Below are 6,434 nucleotides of genomic sequence, written 5' to 3'. Positions count from 1 at the left end.
TATATTGTTTAATCAGACACAGCAGCAAATACATTATTTATTTACAACTTCATCTGTAAGAGTAGCTTATATCTGCATTGTTACAGTTTTTATTTATTTGATATTGATTTATATTATTTAAGCAAATTTCCATTGTTTAAATACCTAGATTTTCCTTATGCACCCCTTGCAAATACATTTTGAACATAGGGCATCTAAAATTATATCAGCTCAACTACATTTTGCTGGTAATAGGAATGTTTGTTTATTTGCAATTCAATATATATGGTTATAATTTGTTTGTGTTTTAAAATTGTGGTCTTATTTTCTTCTGTTCTTCTCGTGGGATTTCTCTTTATTTAATCTGTGCAATTAGATCATGAGCATTTTTTATCCAATCTTAAATCAGGCAAACTATTCCAAGTTCACAGTCGCTCCTCACTGGAAGCTTGACTTCTTGTCTCCTGTTTACAGCCATTCACAGGGGCCACTGACCCCTTTCACACATAATATCAGGAGCTATCAAGATACAGTGTACCATCATTTCTATAAACCAAACCAAAATGTCCCTTTTAGTTATTTTTTGGTAGTACCAGTGACAAAGTTTGCTTCTTCCAAATGTTTTTCCAAAACAAGCTCCCCGTGAGGTTCCTAGTGAAGCATGGCCAGGGTTCATCCTGAGGGGTGAGCTACTGTGGGAAACTTGAAAGAGTGTTTGGAACTAACCGGGAGCATACAGCCTTTGTGAAAGAGGATCTGAGGAGGGTGTATGGCACCTACCCCAGCACAGCTGTGGGCATCAGTTATCAGAATGGGGAGTTTTTAGTGCAAGGGAACCCTCATGTGGGTCAGCAGGAATACAGAGTGGAGAAGGTGGTACGTAAGGAGACAAGTTTTCCAGAGGGGGAAGTGAAAATAGTAGAGAAGAAAAAGAAGAAAGTGTGCTAACTGTATTGTTATAATGACTCTGTTTATCTCTGTCTGTACTGTACTTTTTTGAATGATTACATACAGTATAAGTAAATGTAGTGTGGTAAATAAAATAGAAAATAACAACGGTCCAATTATAATAAGGTATTCAACATAAAGTGGTCATTTACAAACAGATTTGTAAAATCAATTCCTTTATTGAATAAATTAAGAATTTTACATTCAAGATAGCATTACAACAGAATGGCAAACTTAGTACATTAATGTTGTGTATGATCAAGGTAATTATATGTTTTTTAGATTACAGATTAATAAGATATCTGATAACCTTTTAAAAAAATACATTTACAGATTCATCATTGAGTAGCTCGCTCAATCAAATATTTTTCTACTTTGGTATCTTACACACTCCAATGATGTGTATTATTAAACTAAAATTGCAAGGAATGACTAAAAAGAAAGTTGCAGTGTGAATACTCTGTGAAACAAAATATTGAGTTCACAGACATTTACAAACTGAACATAATGAACTGCACACATTAGACACTTTACAAAATGGTGCTTTGTATCAAATACATCTTCAAAATGAATCTGATACAAAAAGAAAAAAAAATCCATATGTTTTGGAATATGAATAAAAATAGTAAAGAACCATTTATTTGTACCATTATCAGCAGTTATTATGAAAAATATGAATGGATCCTCATATTGAACGTTTGGGTGAATTCTGAGGTAAGATTTTTTTTTAAGGCAAGTTAAACACTTTATTATTTATGGCCAAGATATGCATTTTTAAATAATTGAACAATAGCAAGTAAACCAACAATGGTGTAATGATTATCGTATGGTCCTCCAAAAGAAAGGTATGTATAAAGAGACAACCAGGGACATATAATAAAATATGGAAGCCTATTTAAAATACTAAAATGCATATTAAGTTCATAGAGGTAATACCATGCACGGTTTAACCGTCACTTGCCATCAACATACAAGTATTTTAAATAAGTAATAGACTGGATTATTACGGTATTCTTCTCTGTCTTGACTAACTTCGCAGGCATGGTTTTGTTGGATAGTTGTCTTGGTAAGGTGTCCATGACTCCAGGTTTCCAAAGAACTGATCCTGAGTCATTTGCTGGGAACAGGAGATAAGACATGTCTGCGGTCACAGTGTGGGCTTCAATGCATCATTTGCATTCTTTAGCTCACCATTGGCTTTACCGTAAATCTGGGTATGTTGTTTGGCAATCCATTAATTTTCAACCCATAGACTATACAATTAAGATTGTGTCCAAAAACATCTAATATCGGTGCCTTGAATACAGTACTTGTTAGAGGACTTATGGATCACGGAAGTAGGAAGACTTTGGTCATTTGATAAGCACACCCACACTCACTGATAAATTTGTATATTTGACTAGGAGTAGAGTGCTTTGACTACGAATAATAATTCCATATACTTAAAAAAGGGAACAGCACAAGATGGTTTTGGCATGGCCGTTGTATAAAATTTATTGGAACACACACACACACACACACACACACACACAATCCAAGTTATTGAAAGTAATTTACAAACTGTAAGGTAACATGTAAGCAACAAACTGTTAAGAACAGAAATATGAACAAATACAGTGTGTATATATATATATATATATATATATATATATATATATATATATATATATATATATATATATACACACACACACATACACTGGTAAATAGTAAATACATTTGGGAATATATGTAAAGTACATATTAAAACTATGATTTGGGAAAATATGTTACATACAGTACATGAAAAATGTTTTTTTTTATATACTGTACATATAGCATATGTGCACACTAAATGTCTTTTTAATATCAGTGAAAACAATACATGAATATGTTGCGGTAACACTAGAAGGTTTCATTGGTTAACAAACTAACAATGAACGATACTTTTACAGCAATTATTAATCTTAGTTAATTTTTGTTTCAACATATAGTAATATAAATCAAAAGTTGTATATGCACTATGAACTAAAATGAACAAACAATAAACAATTGTATTTTTATTAACTAACAATTACAAAGATAAATAAATGCTGTACAAAAATATATATTCTTCATTGTTCATGATACCTCATGCATTAACTAATGTTAACGAATGGAACCTTTTAAGGGTTACCCATATTATGCGTTTTACATATATTGCCATCAGATTTCTATGTGGGGTACGTAACTTGTATGAAGTCAAAAGTACATGACAAACCTGTTTTATTCACCATTCTGTGTATTTTACACAACATTATGGCAACCAAACAGAAAACCTCTGAATATATATGATCAATTGAAAATAACTAATGGCTATGTGTGCGCATTTTCCACATGTATAATATTTTATTGGTAAATTTGTTTTGCTGATAAAGACCACAATGCCAGAAGAACTGAGCCCATAGATGAACTCTTAATGGCCACCATCTATGGAATTCAGTTCTCATGGCTTAGTGCTCAAGATAAACTTTGCCAAAGAGATAATTGTGTACATGTATTTAAAAAACAAACAAAACAATTCTACAGTCATCAACTATAAAGTCAAGCTGAGGTGTGTAGGTTATTTTTATATTGTTATTTCGAAGTTGTTCATTTTGATATTCCAGAACTAGTACAACAGTGGAAGATAAAACTTTGGACCTGAGACCTGGAAATGCATTTACAAAGTTTATAAAATACAAAACCAAAAAGTTCAAACTCTCCTCATTTAGTTAGACAATTTCAAAGTTCAAGATTTCCTCTTTTGAAACACTTGTTGTTGATGTATTTTTTCCTTGAACCCGACAAAAACAGATTAGAAATATAAAATAATACAGTAGGTGTTTCTCAGTGAAGGCCAAAGGGCTTGTGATGTAATTTATCTCACGTTTTTTTGTCTCAGTGTTATCTCCATCACATATTTGTTTAATGTTTGATCATTACTGAACTGCTGAGAAAAAGCATTGAACCACATGTCCTTAACTGATTATCTGCCACACCTGAGGACATTCAGGAAACACTCTTCCCGCTAAATGGCACTGCACCAGTCGAACTGCCCTGATGGGTGCATAGTTGGAAGCCCCTTCTGAAGTACCAAAAAATATATTGATTTTTTCCTTTGTTCTGATTCAATGAATATATGTACTATATTTTAAATTGATACAAAAAAAAAACATTTGTACAAGTTAAAAGCTCTAGCATTACTCTTATATTATTACAAATATTACGACGACACAATAATAATGAAGACATTTGAATAAGGCCAGTAAAAAATAATAATATTTAACTGACCCCACAGCTGTTATATTTTACAAGTTCAGATAATGTTTGCCTAAACATTTCTCCAAAAATACACGTTACACTGGACAGTCCATACTTATCTGATAAGGAGAAAGGCATGTTTATCGCAGCTTGTCATGAGCCACATCATATCTCTTATCCCTGCGCTATGACATCAATATCATGGATCAAGCTGTTGCTTCAGAATCCACAATCCCTATTTGCTCTTCAAGTCTCCAGTACAAACGCGATAAGACGCGTATTCTTGTGACTTCTGAATATATGACGTCTGAATTCTCTCAGCTTAAATACCCTCTCTCTCTCTCTCTCTCTCTCTCTCTCTCTCTCTCTCTCTCTCTCTCTAGCTCCCTCTTACACACTTACTCACTCACCCTCGTGCTCTTTCAGTACCGTAAGCCTGCAATCACTTCCCAGTAAGAAGGAAGCAGTGGGAGGGAGTCTCCCGCCCCCTCATAATGAATCAATACAAAGCTCTTCTCAGGAAAAACATCTCACTGGTTCAGCCCTTAGTTTCCATAAAGAAAAAGGGCTCGTCAAAGTAGGAACCAGGAATTCCCCATATTGGGGAAGATAGTTTCATGTGAAGAGCAGTGACTTTGTCGAGTTTCCATAAAGGAAATGGAATTATCACATGTGGAACCTCAATTTGCAAAGTCACGTTTACATATATTAAAGTCTGAGACAAAAATAGTGAAAAAGTTGTCATATGGAATTTTCTGCTGACTGATACATGTATATTGCATCATGATGAGGTGTGGTGTTAAAACCATGAATACAGTTCTTCCACTCCCCACACTACTTCCATTTATCGCTTACTGTAAAATGAAGTCATTGAACATTCTCATGCCATACTTAGTGAAACAGTGAGTTTCACTGATGGCTCAGTGTTCAAGCTACGTGTTTGGTGGCATATGATAGTTGTTCTTCATTATTGTTGTGTCTAAAAGAAACTTCAGATCAGATATTAATGTTAAAATGGAAATAATTGATTTATGGTGAAAGTGGAGTTTTATGAGAACTATCAGAACATATGAACAATATATAGCTGCTTAGTTTTTTTTACCTCACTCCAAATAATGATAAGCAAAGAAAACCTGAACACGCCAGGCAAAATTGAGTCTTATAATAATTTTTAGGATATTACTACATGATACCCCTAATATGAATAATTTATTATTATGACTATTCCATGATAACAGTCAATATTCCATACTATTTTATTTCTACAAAGAAAACTTTTATAAGCCAGAAAAATCGAATTAGTTGACCTTGGATTTTATTTTAATGAAATCAATTTGCATGCTTTTCTTTTTTTATAAGTAAAAGCACTTAATTGGATCAAGTAAACTGAAGTTATTTTTTTTAAGTAATGTTAACTATTTAAAAGTAAACTTAACTCACCTCTGATTATAGTTTCATTGTTTTTATTTTTAAATTGAGCTATAGCACGTCTTATACAGTATAAGGGACATTATGACTGGAATCTCAGTTGGCCATATTGCATATTGGATTCTCCTCAGTACTTCTCAGTGCACATAAATCTGCACTTTTGTAAAGTACAATTGAGTAGAGAAGTGTGACTTAAATTTAACAGGCTCCAAGTTCACCCAATTACCAATTCCAAAATTTTGGCCACCAGTGTACATTATTAAATAACAATTACTATTTTTCTACAAAAGTTCCCGTTTTGACCAAAGATATATTATTTATTCAATCGCAAGGGCTTATGGGTATTACACACAGTCACAATTTTGAGTTAGTAGTGCTCAAAGCCAAAGTTAAAGAACGCATATATTTCAGTTATGATTCCAAAATGTGACATTTAAAGAACTGTTTAATTAGGACCACTTAAAAGTTTTCATTAATGACAAGTTTAGGGTTTAGAGAGTAACAGAAACTTAATTAAGACTAGTAAACATAGTAAAAAATTAAGTTTAAGTTGACTGAACTATTTATATTTATTTTTTTACAATTTGAGATAACTATTAGTATTTACAGTGAGATACAGAATCACTTCTGAGTAGAAGTTTATACAGAATAAAATCCCCCTCTTTTGAAAATTGTTACACTCTTGTCACATTCTACACAAATCTCTAAATTGCTATTTTATGCCATTCAAAACAAATGTCCTTGAAAAACAAAATAATGTAACAGGTACAAAGAAAGCACTTATAGAGAGGAGAGGATAGGGTCATAGCATCCATGTG

This window comes from Xyrauchen texanus, chromosome 20 (assembly GCF_025860055.1).
Source record: "Xyrauchen texanus isolate HMW12.3.18 chromosome 20, RBS_HiC_50CHRs, whole genome shotgun sequence".
NCBI classification, from domain to species: Eukaryota; Metazoa; Chordata; class Actinopteri; order Cypriniformes; family Catostomidae; genus Xyrauchen; species Xyrauchen texanus.
This window is presented reverse-complemented; position numbering follows the sequence as displayed.